The sequence below is a fragment of the Macrobrachium nipponense genome, chromosome 12 (genome assembly GCF_015104395.2).
Source record: "Macrobrachium nipponense isolate FS-2020 chromosome 12, ASM1510439v2, whole genome shotgun sequence".
Classification (NCBI taxonomy): domain Eukaryota; kingdom Metazoa; phylum Arthropoda; class Malacostraca; order Decapoda; family Palaemonidae; genus Macrobrachium; species Macrobrachium nipponense.
The window spans coordinates 8009759-8022357 of NC_087205.1; the positions used below are offsets into that span (position 1 = coordinate 8009759).

General features: G+C 38.4%; 1 protein-coding gene across 1 annotated transcript in view; it reads left to right on the forward strand.

Moving 5' to 3' along the window:
• LOC135224324 (probable WRKY transcription factor protein 1) overlaps positions 1 to 12599 on the forward strand; it is a 59033-nt gene that overhangs the window by 12396 nt on the left and 34038 nt on the right. The gene's annotated exons all lie outside the window — the stretch shown is intronic.

Below are 12599 nucleotides of genomic sequence, written 5' to 3' on the forward strand. Positions count from 1 at the left end.
TTCTGTGTGGAAATGGTCTCCCAGTGTCCAGAAAAGTGAACGCCTGTGTTGTCAATGCCCTTTTTCCCGGTGTCCTTTGCCCCGTGAAAGGCTCTGTTCTCAATAGAAATGTTCCCCTTTGTGGTAGGTCATGTCTAGGTTTTCCTTAAACGTTTCGTCTTTTTCTCCCTATACTGTCTCCCTATACTTAAAAAAAGGTATTTTGTTTTCCCTTAATAAAGTTTCCTTTTCCTGTATCCTCATGAAATAATTTATATGTTTCCTTGGAGTCCTTTGTGGAGATCCTTCCCCCTAGGTCTTACCTTGAAAACGAACATCCGTGACGTCTACGTACATCCTACTTTGACATGTGCCCCTTCCCTAACTCCCCCTGAAACAAGATGTCTCGGCCTTTTCATGTTCTTTGAAGGAATGCTTCTCCCTTTCCTGTCTTCCCTTGAAACAGAATACCCCCGCGTCCTCTTTGTCCTTGGACGTGTTCCCTTCCTCAGTCTCCCCATGTACGAGAACGTCTGTATTCCGTCTCTCTTTGAAAAAAAAATAGAGACGCCACTCGTTTTAAGAACCTGCGACAAAGGAATGTCTTCCTACTCATTGTGCTCCGTGAACTGAATGCCTCTGCATGTCTTTTACTGTGAAGGGTAATTTCCACCATAATTATTTCGCCCTTGTGTATTTACATTTTGACTGTCCCATGTTTTATTGTACAATAATATTTCCCTTTCATATTTTGGCTTCCCTCTGCAGTAACAACCTTATAAAGGTACATTAAGTGTACTCAGGAATAATAATGTACATAAACGTCTATGTTAAGGAAGTGGCATGATAGTTTAAACATTTATTGGAGGCACAAATATTTTAATAATTATGATTATCATCCTAAACCCATAAATCGTCCTCAAACTGGCTTAAAAGAAGCCAAACTACTGCTGAAAGCATCATAATTAAATTCATAAGAACATCCTTTTCAAAGATGATAATACTATGGATGACTTAAAATTAAAATTCGATTAAACACGCTTTCACAGTTAATAATCAAGCTTTTGCAGCAAAAAAATCAGGTAAGCTTTTAAGCTTTGTCAAGATTTGCTCCATGTATTCATAGTTGTTCATATTACATGACATTAAGTACAACTTTTTGTGCATATTTCTACCGTTTAGTCTTATAACGATATTGGCTTTATCTTGACAAAGCTGTGTTAATGATTTTACATCTACAAGGTATGTAAGATTAGCTAATATTACGGGAAATTATCCCTTTATTTCCATTAATCATTTATTTCCATTAATCAGTTTTTATCATTTCCATTAAAAAATTGTCCTCGCAGACATCGTGAGCACGCGTGAGGAGAACGACTTCATTCGCAACTCATAATATTTATAACATGACCTAATTGACAGTTATATTGAAATATCATTTTTCTCTGGCCACTTAATTTCTCTGTTAAAACGCGAACTTTGTTGCTATTGAAACGTTGGTGGAAAAATGGGATTTATGCCAAGTTTTGGACGTTCAACAAAATGAAATTTAGAAACCTGGATTGATTTTAGTGAATTTAAAGGATATTAGAGTTTGGTAAATTAGTAGCGAATGAATTTCTTGTAAATTTGATATTAAGAACACACGCGCGTATATATTTTGACCCTCCTTCTGCTGTGAAAATAAATAACGCACGTCTGTCAAGGAAGGGTTAAATCCATCCTTAGAAGACAACCGAATGAAAGATAGGCAATAACACTGAATGAAGACTAGTAACCCCATTGAAGTAAGCATGAGTGGCTTCCAAAGTTATTTCAGTCAGTCTCGATGGTTCCAAAGTTATTTCTGTCACTCTTGACGGTTTCAAAGTTATTTCTGACACTCTTCATAGGTGTCACTGGCATTTGAATTCCCTCCTTAGTATTGGGTTTGTGAGTCAGGGCATTCGATCAATTCAACATCCTCGTCCCTGGACCCCTTCTCAAACACACACATATATGTGTGTGTGTACATAATCCCCTTCGAGAAGATGGATGGATGGAGTAATCTCCCTGTTCTCAGAAAGGCTGTCTAGGAAGTTGAATTGATCGAATGCCCTGACTCACAAACCCAATTCAAATGTCAGTGACACACTAAGTTTGGAAAGTATTCAAGCTTACTGAAAAGGGGTAAATAGTAACATTCAGTGTTATTTAATTTCTTTCATTCGGGTTTCTTTTAAGGATGGATTGAACTCTTCCGTAACAGATGTGCGTTATTTAATTTCACAGCGGATGGAAGGTCAAAATTCAAAATGTCAGTTCAACTGCATTGTTTCAACCCATTCCGCTCTGTCATACAACAATATCGTCTATTAGCAAGGAACGACAAACCATCAGCTTTAGTTTTTAGAGGTGAAAACGAATAATTTGTAAATCCTGGTTTCCCTTCCACCTGCTGATGCCATATTGTAGGTGTTCAGGGACGCGGCAAACAAAATGTCGAATGTTTTTTTTTACGTAACGAACGCACTAGGGGAGTAAAACTGACGGGTTAGAGCAAATCTTCTCGGCGCTGGCGAACATTCAACTTAATGTGGCCAGCCATTATACGTTTTGCTATTATTTTTTCAAGCAATCGGCCACATTTGAAGCATTATTATTATTCAGTACTTTCCACGGTATTTACAAATCATTTCCGCTTCTATTTTACTGCCCAAGTACTCCCGCAGAGAGGATAGTGCCATCAGTGAACATCACACGGTATACTGCAGGTATTACTTTAGGGTCGTTGCAGCTTCCCTTCTGCCCCTAGCTGCAACCCCTTTCAGCCCTTTTACTATACCTCTGTTCATATTCTATTCCTGCCCATCTTACTTTCCACCCTCTCCGAGCAACTATTTCAACTTTATTTTCAGAGCTGAATTAACGCATAGATCCCAGCGTTTGGTCTTTGCCCTCAATTTTGTACTCCAGTTCCACTGCTTAAGCTACTGTTCTTTTCTATGTGACGGCGTCTTTATTATTGCAGCAATTTTATATCCTTTTATTAGGTAGAGAACTGAATTTCAACAATAGTGAATTTCCATCTTAAGTATCACGATGACTGTTCGTGAAGTTTCAGCTGGATATTCTATTCAAGAAATGGGAACATCGGCTTTTGGAGGAGTGTGTAATCGATAATGAAAATCTATGTAAAAGACAATGTCTGTAGACAAAAAACCGATCGTAACTGACTCCCAAACAAAGTTCTGATCATAATCGTCTCCCAAACAAAGTTCTGATATCACCTGACTCCCAAACAAATTTCTGATTGTAACTGCCTCCCAAACAACAATCTTATCGAAACTGACTCCCAAACAAAGGTCTGATTGAAACCGACTCCCACACAACATTCTGACCATAACTACCTCGGAAACAAAGTTCTGATCGTACCTGACTCACGAACAAAGCTTTGATCGCAACTGAATTCCAAACAAAGCTCTGATTACATCTGAATTCCAAACAAAGTTCTGATCATAACTGACTCCAAACCAAGTTCTTAACCGTAACTGATGCCCAAACAAATATCTGATCACAGCTGACTCCCAAGAAAGGGAGATATATACTCTACTGATGCCAAAACGGGTGGCAAACGGATCTCGAATTTAACCCGGCTCAAGTCATCTCCAATCAGTCTAATCTGTTTTAGAAAGGCTCAGACCACAAGGTTCTTGCCAATATTTTGGGATGAGGTTGCCAACCACATGCCCATTTTTTGTCTAAATCTCTTATGAAAAACACAAGAATAGATTAACTACCAGGTACAGAACTTATTGCTTTGGTCATAATCAGCCCAGTGATATTTTTGGACAAAGCTTACGAGTCCTTCCCAGTCTTAGGAGTTGAAATTATGACATCGTACTTTGTAGGTGAGAATACTACTGATAACACCATGAGGTCATACATACATACATACTACATACGTGTGTGTAACGGATTCTCTTCTTTCCTTAAAACAGCGATGCGTTTATTTGAGGAGACGACCAAAGTCTTTTCATAAACCTTATTGGCCTTCATACTTTGTGATCGGTTGATAGCCCATAAATCGGGGTTTGTTGATGTCCCGTCTGATGTCATGATCGTTCCCAGGTCAGGCAGAAAGTTAAAGACTGCCGCTACCCTACGGAAATGGAGGATAAAATATTTCTTCAGAGCTAGCAATGGATGTGATATATATATATATATATATATATATATGATATATATAATATACATATATAATATATATATAGATATACATATACATATTATATATATATATATATATATATGATAATATATAAGGGCACTCTCATAAAAACGGACCGAAAATATAGGGAGATAATACTATATTTCGGAGACTGCTCGTCGTCTCTCTTCGGTAGATAGATGACCAAAAGTACGCTTTCCTCATTCATCTACCGAGAGAGCAGACAGGCAGTCTCGGAATTATAGCAATTTCTCATCTATATTTTGTTGTTTTTATGGCTCCTCTTTAGATATATCATATCGTAGATATATAATCTATTATATATATAAGATTACTTATATATATATATTATATATATATATAAACAAGGAAACGCCAGGAACTATTTGTCTGTTTATTATACTTGCTGACGTTTCGAGGGTCCGGCCTCATTTTCAAAGCTGAAAAACACATTCATCATACATAATACAAAAATAAATGCCAAAAAAAAAATCAATAAATCCCTTGAAAATATTAAAAAGCTCGTAGTAGAAAAGAAAATAAGATAAAAAAAAAGGCTTGAGACACTACACAGGTCAACGAGCTCTCGACAATTACAAGTGAAATCCAAAAGTCCTGCAGACTTATCGACTGATTTGCTGCTCCGGAGATTAGTTCGTGAGTCGAATGAAATCCATGTCACGCGAAATGAAATAGAGACCGAAATAGAAGTAGTTTTTGTTTTCCGATATGTTTAGCTTTGATGCATTTGGGAGTGGCTCCATTGCGAGCCTTTGGGTAGTAGCAGTCAGTTCGTGTGGATAAATAATACGAGATAAACAGAATTATTTTTGAAATTTGTTTGCCTTTGGCGGAATTGGGAGCAAGTCCGCTCGACCTTTTGAGCGCATTTATTTGAGTAAACAAGTTTTATTTATTTATTTTGATGATCTGGGTTCTCCGTGCATAACCATTTTAAATGTCTGTATCTGCATGTACAAATGTGTTTATAAGCACGTGAAACTCGAGCCAGCAGTTGCACAAACGTGTTTATAAACACGTGAGGCTCGAGCCAGCAACTGCATTCACCATGTGTGTGTGGTAACGGATAACCTATTCTGCAAAGCAGACTTTTTAAAAACCCTTTCAAAGAAAAATAAGAGTTGCTCATTATAATGAACAAATTATAAGGAGACCGAGAGAGAGAGAGAGAGAGAGAAACTGCGGCACCCTTACCATTACATGACAACAAGTCGTTAGTCAGGCAGTGATTATATCAGCCCGTGTCGTTGGGATATTACGTATTATTGTTGTGGTGAAGGAGTTAATTCGCGGGAGCAGCGATGGAGGAAACTCATGCAGCAGTTGTCACCTAATTCCTGAAGGGCCTGTTTGGAATAACAGCCGCATATCACGTTCAGTTAATGATTGCTAACTTGACTTAATTTCTTACCAAAATTAGAACTTATCCAACGCTAATTTCGTAATTGAAATTAAAGCCTGCGATGAGATAGTCCAGATATTAAAAGCAACTGCAGTTTATTGTTAAAATAAAATTACTCGTTTCATGCTTTAATGTATACCGTAATCAGCTGTTGGTAGTCTTCTCTGTTGCCAGTGCAAAATTGCAGATGTTCCCCCTATCATAATATTATGATAAATACTCGTATAATAAATGGAAGAAACTAGGTATCTTTTTATCCGCACATCTGTAAACGTATGTGTGAACGGGCGTAAATGAGCGAACGAATATTTAAAGCTGGAAAACCACTAATATCAATAATCGAACCACAAGTTATATGTGAAACTGTACGTTGAAGACATGCCAGTATTTCAAAAGCATTGAGGTCGTAACGCGTCCTTGATTCAGGAATAAAAACCCGGAGAAAGCCATGAGAAAATAAGTAACCGTAGAGACTTCCATAAGATTATGTTTCCAGTTGCAAAAGTAACTACCTCCCCGCGAATAGAGTATGCAACACTTCTGATCACTGGAGTCACTCCCTTTAATCAGGCATCGTTTTAATTCTAATTCAAGAGCTGCTCATAACAGACTTTCGGTCTGTTGCAAGTTTAAGAAACGTCTTGTTCATTTCACTGATTAATCAAATCAGGTGTTAAGCTTCTTTGTCCGTTGTGAGTATTGGCATTCATGATGCGGCGAACTCCCAGTGCCCAGAACTTCACGTACAACCCTTGTCGGTGTAACGTCAGATAACTCAAAATCAATCAACCAACTTCCAACGCAATTCACGGTAGCTTATTCGCAGGACCTAAAGGGTGCCCAGGGCATCTATGAATTATTCCCCATAAATGTGAGTATTGTACCAACTTCAACTCCCTTAGGTGATCACAACTTCCTCTACTACGTCCTTCTTTACTGCTCTCATTCATAGTGGTAATATGTTGGCTAAAGGCCAACATACTACTACAACGGGTGAGGAAAAACCTCGCAGTTGCACTATGAAACAACTGTTGAGAGAAAATGGAAAGTAAAATGGAAAAAGTGAATATCAAAGTACCTTACGTAATGCCTACATTGAACCACGTGAGGTGCACTGACGGCACTACCCCCTCGGAAGCCTTTCTCCTGCTAGCAGTTCAGTTTTCTTTTTCCCCTCGTGAATATGTCCATCCCTTTCCCCTTTCAATCTGAGCAGTCTCTTACATACTGAGTATCCTTCTCAAAACTGACACGACCCAGCACTGTTCAACTTCAGTCTGTGGAACACCAACTGCGTCTTAAAGAACGTACTACTGTCGTCACTAGGGAGTGGTAATGGAACATCGGAAACTGTATTTCTGAACTGAAATGGCGTCATTGAGTATCGGGAGCTTTAAAGAAAGACGAAAAATTAACTATTGTAATCTTAATACCAAAAGGATCTGCATATACTAAGCAAAGACTGTCCAAATCCAACCTCTCCCCAACACGAATATATATTTATATATTGTCAATAATACGGGTTTTTCCTTATAGGGTGCGGCTCCAAAGACTGATTTAGGTTGTCAATAAGCCCTTCAGGACACGTTGACTAGCCCCATGCCTATTTCTTCGCTGGCTGTTACCCTCTATAGTCGAATAGCTGCCATTTAGCTTGAATTAAAAAAAATAAAGTCCAATAGATTTACGGGATACTGACCGCTGAGCAGAATGGACAGTTTTCGACACTGGGTTCCTTAAAATTTGATTTTCCTCTCTCTCTCTCTGGTTGCAATTTTTCTTATCGGCACTTTGACCAATCTCCGCCTTGCCGCGACTGTCGAGCTCCGAGTCTGGTTTTCCTTAACGTGAAGATTTGTCCCCCTCTGAGTCTCCCTGCCGAGTTGATAATTGACACTAATCTCCAATCTTCATTATTCCTTTCTGATTCCAGTGTTCTGCTGCTTGAGAAATTCAGGAAAGTTGGTACAAAACACTGCAGTCTTTCCCTTTCGCAACATAATTATGTTTGCAGCTACCATTTTACTGTTATTGATAATGTCATTATCATCAGGGATTTCTTTTTTATTATTGGCAGTTGTCGTTGCAGTTACTCCATCTGTCATCACTGATATTATCATCATCGTCTTTACTGTTGTTGTTATCACTGCTATTATTCTCTTTCAAAATGTTTGAGATCTACTCTGTACGTACAGTAATTATCGTATCACCTTTGCATAAGTCTTTAATTGTTGCTCTCACTCATGTCATTCTTCCAAGATTTGAAATAACTTTTTGAATGCAAGATTATATTTATATGTTCACCAAGGACATATGCTTCAGTCATCTGTCAAAGCCCATGAGAATTTATATGTTCAATGTGGTCCCAAACCTGAACATCAATGAGGGTTTGAAAGCCTGTTTACTGGTCAGTAGGCCGGATAACGAGGATGGGTTGAGTGTTAGGTTAACGGTCTTAACCCTGGATAACAAATGGGTGTCACAGTAAGGGTTACATGTATCATTCCCGGATAGCAGGGATTTGGTGACTTTACTGGGTTTACCAATAGCAAGCTCGAGTGACAAAGGGTTGAGTTTAAGGTTACTGTCCCAAAATGGATGACAGAGAAAGATTGTTTGTAGGGTAACTGGTCACGCGTCTAGATAAAAGAAGGACATCTGCAAGGTTACCAGTCATAAGCCTGGAAAAGAGGAGGATAGCTTAAAGGTTTAATGATCGTACGCCTGGAAAAAGGAGGACCTTTCGCAGGGTTACTAGTCACAAGCTTGGAAAAAAGGAGGACCTTCTGCAGGGTTAAGTCACAAGCCCGGAACTGGGAGGATTAGTTGTGGGTTCAATGGTCCAAAGTCTGGATAAAAGGAGGGCCTTCTGCAGGGTTACCAGTCACATGCCTGGAAAAGAAAAGGATTGCTTGTAGGTATACTAGTCCAAAGCCTGGATAAAGGGAGAACCTTTCGCAGGATTACCAGATATAAGCCTGGAGAAGAGGAGGACTGCTTGTAGGTTTACTGGTCCCAAGCCTGGATAACAAGAGGACCTTATGTAGGGTTACCCGTCACAAGCCTGGAAAAGAGGAGGATTGCTTGCAAGATTTCTGGTACAAAGCCTGAATGAAAGAACCTTTCGAGGGTTACCAGTCACAACCCTGGGACATAGGAGAATTGCTTGTAGGTTTACTGGTCCAAAGCCTAGATAAAAGGAGGAACTACTGCAGGGTTACCAGCCACAAGCCAGGAATAGAGGATTGCTTGTAGGATTACTGGTATAAAGCCTGGGTAATAGAACCTTTTGCCGGGTTGCCAGTCGCAAGCCTGGAAAAGAGGAGGACTGCTTGTAGGTTTACTGGTCCCAAGCCTGAATAAAAGGAGAACATTTTCCTGGATTACCAGTCACAAGCCTAGACCATGGGAAGATTACTTGTGGGTTTACTGGTCCCAAGACAGAATGAAAGAAGGACCTTATGCAGGGTTATCAGTCACAAGCCTGGAAAAGAGGAGGACTGCTTGTAAGTTTAGTGGTCCGAAGCCTGGATAACAAAGCTGGATTGCAAACTTACCCGTCCCAAGTCTGGATAACATAGAATGATCGTTTGTAAGGCTACTGGCCCTAAGTCTAGATAAAGGAGGGCCGATGTAGGGCTGACACACACAAGCCTGGATAACAGACAGTTGATGGTAGATTTATCTGTCCCAAGTCCTCACAATTGAGAATATTTTGATGGTCGAGTTCCAAGCCTGGATAACAATGAGGGTTCATTGTAAGGCTACTGGACACAAGCCCAGGTAACAGGGGGTTAGAGCCTGGATAGCAGAGAAAGATCATTTGAAAGTTTTCTGGTCCCAGGCCCAGATAACAGAAAATAGTTAATTGCAAGGTTACTAACTAGCGCTCAAGCTTGGATATCTAGGGAAGGTTGGTTGTAGGATTATTGGCTACAGGACTGGATAACAGAGGGAAGATTGAAAGGCTTAACAATCCTGTGCTTGCAAAATAGAAGGATTGTTTGCAGGGCTACCAGTCCAAAGTTGCATAACGCAGGATTCTTCGTAGGGAGACTAGTACTTCCCCAGATAACAGAAGAGGGTTGACAGTAGTTATTTGTCTAACTCTAGGAGAAGAAAGTTAATGATAGGGGTTACCGGTCTAAGTGGGATAAAGAAGGATTATTTTTAGCTACCGGTACCTAGCCTAGATAACAAAGAGGGGAGGGTGGCTTTAGAAACTCAACCACGGATAAGATAGCGTTGATTTTAAGGTTACTTGACCCGAACCTTCATAACAGTGAAAGGCTATTGTAGAATCACTTATCCCAAGCTCGGATAACAAGAGGTGGTTGGAAGTAACGTTGCCAAGTCGAAATCACATATAATAAAATATTTAATTGTAAGACCCCAAACTGGTTAACTGATGAATATTATTTGTAAAGTTAAAAGGTCCTGCATTTGAAATACCCAATTTCAAAGAAACTTGTAACAAACCCAACCAAAACTGATGCAAAGCACATCAAGTCACAATGAAGCCCAATAATCATACCAGGAAACAAACAGACGGCACACAATTAGCAATCACAATGCACTGAGAGGGAAGGGTATTGTTAAACGCATGCAGAATCTCTAAAACAGATTATTATATAAGTTGCAGGGGCTCGTTCCCTTGCTTACACCACTTAGAAGAGCGAATTCCTTTGTGTTATTCCGTCATTACCTGGTGCATGATGCCCAATGAGTTCTCTAAAGGCAAACAACGTCATTAGGGTCCAAAGGAGATTATGCGTACACTAATTAGAGAGGAACTTGCCGCGGATGACGAGGGAAGTGGTCGTAAACAGGTCTACGAGAGCAATTTTGCAAAGGGGATCTTTCTCTCTCTCTCTCTCTCTCTCTCTCTCTCTCTCGTGCGTTTTGAATCAAGCCAGACTTGTGGTGGCCTTGGCTCTCTCTCACTCTCTCTATATATATGTATGTATAAATATATTCACACATACACATATATAAATATATACATCCATAAAAAAAAAATATATGATATATATATATATATCATAGTAAACTACATACAAAAGATAAATGGTAATTATGCATACACACACACACACACACACACACACACACATATATATATATATATATATATATATATATATATTATATTAATATCTATATATATATATATATATTAAAGGTTGACCCCCCCCCCCCCCCCCCCCCCCCCGATCTGATTTCTTTCCAGGATGCGGGTTCGATTCCGAGTGGCATTGGGGACCTGAAAGGCTTTTGCAGTTATAAAGCGGTATCCAAAAAGTTTAAGAAGAATTCGAAGAGTTAAGAAGGCACTGTGGCTAGTTTGATCAAATACGTATCTGGTTCTGAGACAATGGCTAGAGTCGACGAGAGACCAGGCACTCACCTCGCTCTGGCCTGGACAGGCAACCCAGTTTTATTTTTTATTATACCAGGCTCGAAGTTGACAGAATCAAATAACTCAATAGCAATCCTGAGATGCGAGATTGATTACAGAGCTAGGCCATGTTTATAAATACAGTTTTAGTTTTATGCATTACAGTCTTGAATTCAATTTTTCTGACACGTCAGTCAATGGGTATTTATCTGTTGTCCTAAGAGCGCGCACACATCACTGACGAACGCATACATGAACACATATGTGCATGATTCGATTCGATATTTGTGAAATGCTTTGACGCAGACTTTTTGTATTCAGTTTCATTACTAACTGAAATTTGCCACATATACCGGTTTCTTCTTTGCAAGAAGTCAAATAAACCCTTAAATTCTCAAATTATCAATTAAAATTCTAAAGTAGAAGACTATGAATAGTTGAAACAGGATCATAACTCTTTTTTCCCCACGCTATTCAATATATATATTATATATATATATATATATAAACATATATATTATATATAATATATATATATATATATATATATATATATATATCTATGTATGTATTGTGGTTATATTGGTTTGATATATAAATGTATATAATTATAATAATATATATAAGAATATATTGTATATATATTACAATTATATATATAGGTATATATATAATATATATATATATATATATATATATATATTATATTGTAATCATTTTGATAAAAGAAAAGCCATGTTAATTGAAGTGATCACTTCATATTTGTATTCAGTCCATCTCTCTTCTCACTAATTTCCTCGCTGAAGTGTTTTGGTAATTCAATAACTTCATTTTCATATCATTCCCAGTAAGATTACCTTGAAAATTAATACAGATCATTCTCGAAACCACAAAGGAATTACATCTTCTGAGTCGGATTAAAAAAAGAGTAAATGCCTTCAGTGTCAAATTATAGCGTGTTAAATCCAGATTACGTTACATCCGGTAAATTATTGGCAGAGCCACATGACAAGCAATGTTTAGAATGTAGGTTACCAGCTGTTACTTTTAATTCCAGTCTAAGCTCGAGAATATAGTAGCAGTGTTATATATTTGGGCGTTCACTTGGGTAACGTTTCGAAGATAATCTTTCCCTAAACCTGGATTATCTAATACTGGAAGCATAAGAAAACTTGGATGCTAAAAAAAAAAAAAAAAAAAAAAAAACACACACACATACACACTGGAACTGCCAAAGGGACAAAATAAAGGCCAAAGGAAGGGTCTCTTACAAACAAATCAGCAAGGTGCAAATAGTGATAATTTATCAATGCATGAATAAATACTAAGGAAATTTACCAATTGTTATTGTACTGATACGCTCGCCGAAGGCTCTTGATGCCAACCGTCTGCTTTTGGCTAGTTATGGAATGAGCATAGGCGTATTTCAAAAATTTTCCATTGGTGTTATATGATACTCTAGTTCTTGTTAAGATGGAATACAATAGTACCAACGGTCGAATAACGGTCACATTATATTCCTTATGGAACGTGAGGGGTAATATATTGATAAGAACACCATTCATCAGGTAATGTAGAATGGTTTCGGG